This window comes from Varroa destructor, unplaced genomic scaffold (assembly GCF_002443255.2).
Source record: "Varroa destructor unplaced genomic scaffold, Vdes_3.0 BEIS01000003.1, whole genome shotgun sequence".
Lineage (NCBI taxonomy): Eukaryota > Metazoa > Arthropoda > Arachnida > Mesostigmata > Varroidae > Varroa > Varroa destructor.
In genome coordinates, this window is record NW_019211456.1 from 27,602,879 (window position 1) to 27,613,347 (window position 10,469).

Below are 10,469 nucleotides of genomic sequence, written 5' to 3' on the forward strand. Positions count from 1 at the left end.
GCAATTTAGGACTAGCCGCTTTGTTTTATTTTAGCCCGAGGATTTGATCATTCTAATGATAATTCCTATGATAATAAATGGTGACTAAGGTGGATAGGCTAACTGTATAGATTAAGAGCAGATTTATCCGAATCTGGGTATAAACCAGTACACATCAATAGCTTCTTTAGCTATTGTTCTTCTCACGCTCAGTATATAGGTGGCGTAGAATTTTAGTTTCGTAGACTGTTTAACTTTGAAAGAACTTGTATTTGCACATTTAATCATTCACATATACTAGGATATGCGCTAAGTAGCAGTTAGTTGATCCTCTAAAAAGACCCAAATACCGCAGCAATGTTCGTTTATGTAATGGACGCGATAAACTCGACCTAAAGTAGATAAGACAGTAGGCAAAAAGATATAACTTATTGTAACCCCAAAAGAGAATTTTTTGATGCGTTGTTTCTAAAACTTCCCATTTAAATGAAAACAGATAGAATTCGATGTGCATGTGCTAGAAGTGCTATTCCTAACGGTTCAACAAAAGCGCCATCCGCCGCGATTATAACTTCAATTCAGGATCTAAACCATCTACAAGTAAAAACACGTTCAAGGTGTTCCTTTTTTAATTCGCAAATAAATTTTGAATAGCGACTGTACGTTTATTGAACCTTTGTCGTCAGCTTCAAGGCTGTGGCATCGATAGGTTACGTATTCGGATGCGATGATCTTCCTGCTTTTTGAATAGCCTTCTACTAGTAAGCATCTTCGGAGTGTTCGTTCACTCTACAGCATAATTGCATCGCCTACATATACAAACGCAAGCTATTTTCTCCAGTTAAAGTACAATAGGAATTACAGGGAGGTGAATGTTCATAACGTCTCAGGTTATTATTATTATAATCAATGTTGTCATCATTATTAGCAAGTACAAAGGTGCCACTTTCTCGGACTGTTACACAGGTATTACATGGTAATACCTTATAAGGGACATTATAAGATGATTTCTGTCCGTTAGACTCACCTGTCGGGCCACGAGTCAGCCATAAAGACACTTTTTTGTTGCTATTTTATGTATAGACACCAAATCAATGGCACTTGGTTTGACTGTAAAGTATGCGTAACTATACAAACAACGAACGCGAAGGCGGACGTAAGTTCTGTACTAAGGAAGGCTGCAGAAATCCGGAGAACGGTGGAATGGAGTCAAAATCAGATGAGGGAAATCTCTAAGATGATGTCATCTAGTACGCGACTGCACCGGACGGATATTGTAGCAGTTTTCGCTGCTCTGGGTCGAGCATGGTGTGCTTACAGAAGTGGCCATTCATATTTTCCTTGGCCTTATTGCGTATATTATGTGCGCTACCGTGAGTGCTGTTGTTTGAATATTTTCATGCAAGTGGTTCTAGCTTCATGTGCAATAGGTTGGCTATAAGCTGTGAACTGCGGAAACCGTAATAGACAGTGTTACCATGCAAATTTAGAATATGTTTTCGCTAAGAATAATGCTAGAGCTCTTGAAATATGTAGTGGTACAATCGAACGAGCTAGCCATAGTCTACACTCTTCACTTTTAAATCCTGCCGCCACTAGGAGAGAACACATAGTTATGCATGTGTTATTACAATGGGTGAAGGTGAATAGGGTGGTTAAAGTGCGCGTCTTCCACGTCAATGGTTTACGACTACGCGCGTTTTTTAAAGATACCACTCGATTAATGTAAAAAATGACAACTTTACGTCTCAATTTCGCTTCGTATCGCATGTGAATATTTGACTCAGCTCATTGACTCTATATCAGTTATAGCCATGAACGTTTACAATTCGGTTACATTTATCTAGGATAATTAAATTAGATGATACTACTGGTTATGGCATTCCGGACTTCTGTACAATTTCATACTTACTTTCGTGGTTCCCTGGAAGTTGTTTGCTAATACATTCTCGACCCGCTTAACAGAGGCGGCAGTCTCTAAAGAATATCAGCTTGCTGCAATAAATCCCCATACTAAAATCTCAATTAAAGTTAGTATTTCATTAATGAAAGTTTAGTTTATATTAGGTTGGAAAGAAAGTTCTAAATTAACTAAAAAGAAGACATCGCAATTTTTATCCCTGTAACAAAAACCGATTGTGGTATGTATCTCCCGCGATTGTTTATAGCTTTCTCCCATCTTTTCACCGAGTGATGTATACTGTCTTACCAGAAGATAGCAGGCCTTATTTCGAAAAAGTTTTCCACCTACGTTTTGAGTTCCTAATCCATATCAAAGCTTGGGTTACGATGGTTAACCCCTAATAAACGAAAGAGCAAGAATCCACTAGCGCAAAGTACGGAAAATATAAAAAACACAGCAAAACCTGTAATTTGTAGTGAACAAGAACAATGTTGACGATGTACATTGACACGGAACAGGATAACCTGACTTCGTTTGCCGGGTCTTTGCTCCGGAATAGTTTAGTTGATTCGATATAACTGAGCTAAATAGACGTACCGATAAACCCTCTGCTTCGCAGGAAGCAAGTTACCAGTGGCTCATACCCTTGCGGTTCCACCAAATGGAAAGCATAGTTTTTTTTTCTAAATGAAGATCTGATTAGACTCCTGGTCTTAGCTTCTCTCTTAAAGCCACTCATTCCGATCTCTAATTTATGTTGATGTACAGACTCCGCTTCTCATCACCGGTGATAATTTAATCCAAAAAGTGGTCACTGCGGTTCTTTGAGACCCGATATTGGGTCAAATGTTGAGATGCAGCATTCAGCCAGCAAGTCATTGTATGAAACTAAAGGGATTTGAGTTGTGTCACTGAGTTCATCTTTTCGGCCAATTCCCGAGTTGTTTGTCGGCTGTCATTCTTTAAAGGAACCTTCAGATAGTTGTCATTAATGCCGGGTGATTCGCCAGGGCGAAGGGCATCCTTTAGGTCTTGGATGCCGTTTTGAAGCTTGACTAGTCACTTTGGAGAGATCCTTCTAGGGATAGCATCGTTGCCGTACACAAAGCAAATGTTCGGGGCTGTCCTGCACAGCACACAGGATGCATCTTTTTTCTCCACAGGATCAATACTTTTACGACTTGAAATTGTACTCAGAGCACGCTCACAGAACAGTAAGAGTGCTTTTGAACACTATATTGAAAGTGAACAACAAATTAGGTAAAATAGGGAAAGGAGTTTTTCAAAAAGGCCAAAAATTCCCTTTTCAGCTGATAATATTATATATGTAAGGAACGAGTTTCTCGTTTCACTTAGATTACCTTAGGCCATATTCATAGTTGTTTTTGTTTGAGAACTGGTGGACATACGCGTGAGTACAACGAGGAATCCATAGTACATCGATGCGTAGGCGATGCTTGTGAAGGTAACAGAGATGCAATTTACTTAATCGTTAAGTGGTGTTAATAAAAAATTGCATACAGAGACTTGATATGTATGTATGTATGGATTCAATAGTTGTCACCGTTTGCGGCTTCTTCTCCATCATTCACCATCATTAACGTCTACAGAAAATCTAAATGCAGTCTCGCTCACTCATTCTCACAAGTTAAAGTAGCATTACATAAAAAAAAAACTACCCATCGAATTATGGTATTCAGCCAAAGATCGAAAGTATCCGTTGTGAATTGGCATTACGATAGTGTTACATAGATTTCAGTTGCCAGTTAAAACTCCTGTCTAAGATACGCGGGTAAGTATTCACAGCGGTTTGCAGATGTTTTTTATTTACGCAGTTTTTCTCTGAGCATCAGTTTCAGCTAATAGTGAACAGCAATCCGGTCACTACCTGTGACAATCCCTAAGCTGTCTCTTATAATATATATATATATATATATATATATATATATATATAAATAAAACAATAAGAGTCCGAAGGTCTAGGTGCAAGTAGCCCATATATCTCTCGAGAATCGTCTCATTTCGTTGTACTTCTAAGGGTCAAATACTGAATGTTTAAGGATGGAAAATTTAACGGAAATCTCAAGCACTAACATAAAACTTTCGAATACGTTATGCGCACTATCAACTATGATCCGCTAAGCACAGGCTTACGTAAACCGGCTTCTTCGGCCGTAAAAAGTTGTGTGTCGCCGAGTAACGCAGGAATGAGTTCCGTGAAGTAATATCCTGCTAAACTATCTATATCATTTAATCTGATATGAATAACGCAGGTTAAGCTTTCTGCGCAGCATCATAACGTTAGGGCTATTTTCTAATCTGTTATTATATAGAGTTTTCTAAATTGCTGAGAATGTTTCCTGCTTGTTACATATACAAGTTGTGCATTAATGAAGAGCTGTCGCCGATAAGGTTGCAGGTTTTCGACTGCGTTGCTTACGAATTCTCTAGACCGAAGCTAATTCCGTCTAAACCTGATCAGATCAAAGTAGATAGGCTTTAAACGTATGTATATATATATGAATGTGTAATTAAATAAATGTCTGCGAATACGTAAGCGCAAAGCGAATTGCTCTGAAATGCTCGTTCCTGCTAGCACATGATAAAGCTAGCCTAATCGACTTTAAATTAGCGGCAGCGATGAAATGGCTGGAAATATCGATACACCAAAGCATTGACTCTTTGAATTGGTGGGCCATTGGAAGGCGCCTAGGTTAGGATTGCACGAGGTCCGCTGACCAGATGACACGGGAAGGAATTAAGAGGCATTCGAACAATCTGTGTGCTGATCAGGCCTCGTCTGGTTCAGGGATTCAAGCTTAGCTTCAGTGTGTTCCTAGCTAACGTCCAAAGAATCGCGAGACCGAACAGCCTAAGTTCATCACGGTCGCTGTAGTTAATTTTGACGTCGAATTAATTCCAGTGACTCGAAACTATACGCCGGAGAAGCTCGGCTCCCGCATTCGGAAACACATTCTGTCAAGGGAGAATTCTGAAAAGTGGGGCATATCAGCGTACCGCGCTCGTAAATTGCTGTTGTCAAAGTCAGGTAAATCAGGTTGGCGGGCACTGTGAGAGGTGTTGCAAATTCTTGAAGTTGTACGCCCGCTATTAAAATACTATCTTCAGTGCATCAATTAAGGCGCATTCATTGACCAACCATCGGCGATACAGGTGATGGATGGCCAACGTGTTCCCCGTCGTCGAGACGACTACTATAAGTCCTACCGAAATCAGTAGAAATCTTTTTTCCAACCTGTCCACGGGGCCATCTACATGTTGTACGCCGGAGATCTGAACGACAAGGCAACGAGGACATAGCCTAAAGCAGGTATATTGTGTTGTGATGTGTACCGGCTTGAAGGAAAAAAGCCACGGATATGCGTCTGATTCTGCTCATATCTCTAGGGATGTGCAAATCCGCCGCTGGAGGATGTCGAAAAGATCAAAACTATGAAAGAAACCGAATAGCCATGATCACTATCACGACAATCGGTTGTAACAGCTGACTGCCTGGTTTCATGGGCTTGTTGTTGTGCTGTGAGGCGCTTTCGGTATCGTAGAATGTTGTCAGTTTCATAATTCATATGAAAATAGCCTCGCTCGGCATGCGTACGAGATGGAAGATAGTCCAGGCACCGCAGCATGTGAAGTTCGATCTAGCGGACGCTAGAGGATATTCGCACGATGACATCTGGCAAGGTGAACCCAGACGAGCTAACGCTAAGGAGGCAACATGTATAATAAATAATAAGATATATGAATATATTAATAGTATCGTCGTCTAAATATACTATCTACAGCTATTCGAATTCCAGAATCAACGTATATATATATATATATATATATATATATATATATATATATATATATACAACGTATAGCGCTTGGATGTACAATGAAACGAACGAATATAGATATTATGATGATCAAGTGAAGATTCTCTATTATCAGCGAAATTAACAGAAACCAACGAAGACGTGCACAAGACTTACAATGGATCACGTAGTCGAGTCCACATAAAAGTTCCACAACTTCCTTGATCTAACTCGGAGATAATTTCATTTCACGTGGTGTTGGCCTTTTATGTGATCTATAAAAACATCTCGATGGCAGAAATGAATGACGATATAGGTACCTGCGTTTACAAACTCATTCAGTTTTGATGTGACGACAAGGAATCTAACACGTTAACTAACTTCCCCAAAGAACTTGTCCAAATTCGACATAATACGTATGTCGATGTATCGTTTTACGATGACCTTATCTGCGAATTATTTATCAAGTAACATTTATCTTGTAGCGGTAGCGATATCAGGGCGACCCTGAGCTTCTAGAATACATGACTTGTTGCTGGTTCAATAAAATGTGAAAAACGGCCCTTTTGTGGCGTAGCACCGCTGATGGCAGTGATCGTACTGTGCTCAACGATCAAGCACGGCAAAACGTGAGTACTATTAGTGATGATTTAAGTTAGCGTACTTCGCTTCGTGCTAGGAGCTAGTCGTCTGACAGGGTGGCGGTAGATTTAGTTATTGATAAAATGTATTTACGATAGATGACAGCCTTGAATTACTCGAGTGTTGGATCCGTATTCTGTTAGTAGGCCGAAGGAGGACGGGCTGCTTCTTAACAACTGAGGCACGAGATTCTACATTTCATATCTTCACAGGATGAGCAAATTTTGTAAATTAGTAACTAGAAATGTTGTACTACCGCAAGATAGTATCGCGCTAGGTTTCAGTCATTTAAAATATTGGGTTTGCATGTTCGATTAGTAGGCGGCGCCTGTCATTATTTTTTTCACCAGAACATCACAGTTGACGGTTGCATTTAATAACATTTATTCAAATTAATTTGCACAGATAGAAAAATTCACTTCGAATTTCCACACTTCGCAATGGTTTCTACCTATCGAATTGTACAATGAAAAATGACCGTGCTGGAAGTGAAGGACCAATTCCTAGGGAAGGGATTAAGAGGCAGAGGGCACAGCATTCATTCTTGCCACAAATCTGACTCCATTGTAAGTACTTCACAACTCTCCTATATTAATTTAGACTTGTCAAGTTGACTACGGCAAAAAAGTTATGCAAAGCGATTTTTTATGATGTCGAACACTGTTGTATATAGTAAACTACAAAGTGAAGTGCCGTTAATGAAATGGTATCACGCTTTGTTTTAATTCTAATTAGATTTGAGCAAACCAGATACGATTCCTGGACCGTAATGTGTCGGATTAGTTCATGCGTTTCCTTAATCTCCTGGAAATCGTTTGCGGGGCTATTTCCCCTAACGTTCAGTTCATAAAAGATACGAAGTTTTGCCATCTCAAGTAGTTTTCTTCGTCAAATCTAACCCAAATCATTGTTTTATTTGAGAAGCTATAAGGTCAAGGTGTAATAGAGTCTTCGTTTGAGTTGCATAGATTTAATGTCCTGGACCTTTGTTCCCATTTGGAAATAAGTGCACATCCACGTGAGAAGACCCAGAAGCTTGTAGCATCTCCATAAGGTCGTCGTTAAATTGCGTCTATGAGAAAGACTAAGATTTTATTAAATTCATTGACTGAACGCTATTATATAAGATCTACTGGTTCAGAAACACTACGATAAAAGTGTTTAACCTTTTGAAAAAGTTCTTTGTGAATCCGCTTAATCCGGGTCTGGCCTTTACTTTTACGTTCTCAATGCGTACGTCATATCTGTACATTTACTAATGCATAAATTCAATGATAATTGCCGTCTGCGACTTCTTATATCTTCGTTATTGATCATCATCACCTATCCAAAACGTGAATGCAACCTGGTTAGCCCACTACCATTTGCTAGGATGACACCACATAAAAGATAAGATTACTCATCATATTATAGCATTTGATCGAAGATCGAACGTATCGTTGAGCCAGCGACGAACGGGCAGAGCTTGTTCGCCGTGATTTTGCATTACGACGCTGCTGCAGAAGTTGTTACCACTTGAATTTGTTGATCAAGGATTGGCCTAAAGGTTATTTTTAAGGTCAGCGCTTTTATACAAGCAGCGCCTCCTAACCGCACGCATATTTTTTTTTTGTATACAGGCCTTCTCTGAACGGTAATTGTAACTGATAAAGAAACTAAGTCGAGGTGCCGTCAAATGATGAACCCCAAGTTATTCAAAATCGCTTATTTTTTAGTTGCATAATCCCATTCACATTCCAATAAAATGTACGAGAAGGTAGGGCTTTATAGGTTGCTGTTTTTTTTTATAGCAAAGTAAAGTTGACTTTAAGTTTAAATACCACCATACTTCGACAATGTTCGAGATACTCCGGATAATGAAGGGCAATTCGAGTCACTAGATTTTTTCTTTGACCAAATTACAAAAGGTAGAACTATTTGAGACAATTAAGTACGTTTATTGCCTTTTATCAAACATTTGTTGAACAATAGAAACAAGATAATCAGCTCATTTTTACGACGGTTAAAATTGCATTTTTACAGGCCAATTGCAAGTAAGCTACGTTTTATACAAGTCATTATATATGGCTTATTGCGTTTTGACTACATATATATATATATATATATATAGATACAAATTTTTAGTGTTTGAGTACTGAGAGTACAGGAATCCGACGGTCCTTAAAAGACGCTTGCATTCGACTATATATATATATATACATATATATATTATTGTCCAAGATGTACACACATTACGTACTATATAGAATCGTGGCCCATTGAAAATCTGATTCATCTATTCGATTTTTTATTGATCTGTTTGATTTAACTAAAGTCTGTTTCCACTGTCCTTAGTATCCCCCTCGCTGACTATGATTCCTCATTAATAGAACATCTAATACATTCTTTTGTTCGAAACAATTTGCAGCGGATTAAAAATATTCTCAGGAACTGAATTAGAGCTACATACTTCGAGTGTCACATACGTGCAGCGCGTGCTACCATTTCACCAGCAGACACTACTAAAAATTAAAAACAAAATTAATTGTTTTTTTTATTTCATTACTTTTATTATAATGCGGTTGTAAAAATTTCCATTTAGCTTTTCATGCATAGATTTTTAGTGTTTGAGTACTGAGAGTACAGGAATCCGACGGTCCTTAAAAGACGCTTGCATTCGACTATATATATATATATAAAAAAATGGAAATTTTTACAAACGCATTAGAATAAAAGTAATGAAATAAAAAAAAACAATTAATTTTGTCTTTAATTTTTACAGTTTCCGGTACATGGCCAATAATGAATACACTGAATAAATATTCACGGTAAATTATTCCTCAGACGATTACACGTTATTGTGTCCAGTTACGTAGTGTCTGCTGGTGAAATGGTAGCACGCGCTGCACGTATGTGACACTCGAAGTATGTAGCTCTAATTCAGTTCCTGAGAATATTTTTAATCCGCTGCAAATTGTTTCGAACAAAAGAATGTATTAGACGTTCTATTAATGAGGAATCATAGTCAGCGAAAGGGATACTAAGGACAGTGGAAACAGACTTTAGTTAAATCAAACAGATCAATAAAAAATCGAATAGATGAATCAGATTTTCAATGGGCCACGATTCTATATAGTACGTAATGTGTGTACATCTTGGACAATTCAATTACATAAAACGTACTTTGAAGTCTCCTTGATTCAATTAGGTGACATCGAACCAGCCTCAAAGTACCGCTAGCGAAGTGGTACCACGCTGTGGTTCAATTAAGTGACATCGAACCAGCCTCAACGTACCGCTAGCGAAGTGGTACCACGCTGTGGTTCAATTAGGTGAAATCGAACCAGCCTCAAAGTACCGCTAGAGAAGTGGTACCACGCTGTGGTTCAATACCGATTATTCTAAATTCATTTGCTGGATGGCACCGAGCTATCTCATTGCCTAGTGATACCTGGTTTCGTGAATACCCGTTGAAATAGAAATTTCAATGTTGGTAACAACGATTATTAGAAAGTGTTAATTATCAGGAATAAAGGAAAAATAGGGAACTATTACTAAGGTCATGGCTCAGGCCACTTGTACGGCTGCCATATCGTTTTATAGTCCTGTTGAAGAAATCCCAGAGAAGTCCAGCAGGGCGTCCCATTTGGATTCCCAATAGGGGCAAATATTTAATGCTATATTTTAAAAAAGACATATTTCCGACCAATTGTCTATATAAGAATAATAATAATATAAAAAAATGTGCATACCACTGAAATTTCCTGAAAATAGTTTGCCAATATTTTTCCGACCTGCCCAATGTGGCTGACATCAGATTCATAGAAGGTCCTAAATCCTGGAATTTAAATAATTTTTTTATAGGTTCCACTTTAATCGCCACTATTGTCTCATTCAAAAAATTTGAGTTCACAAAATTAATTAATGCTGAGGTTAAATAGGTGGCTACACTTCATTATGTCCACATACGCGCACGATGATCAACGTAATGCCATCGGTGAAGTGATGTTAGGCTTAATTGTCTACACAATTACGAGCGACGTTGGTCCGATTCCTACACGACACAGAAGACGTCAGGATTAGTTATAAAGGTAACACCATATAACGTTTCCAAAACCCTCGAGAATTTTTTCAATTTGTTTTTACTC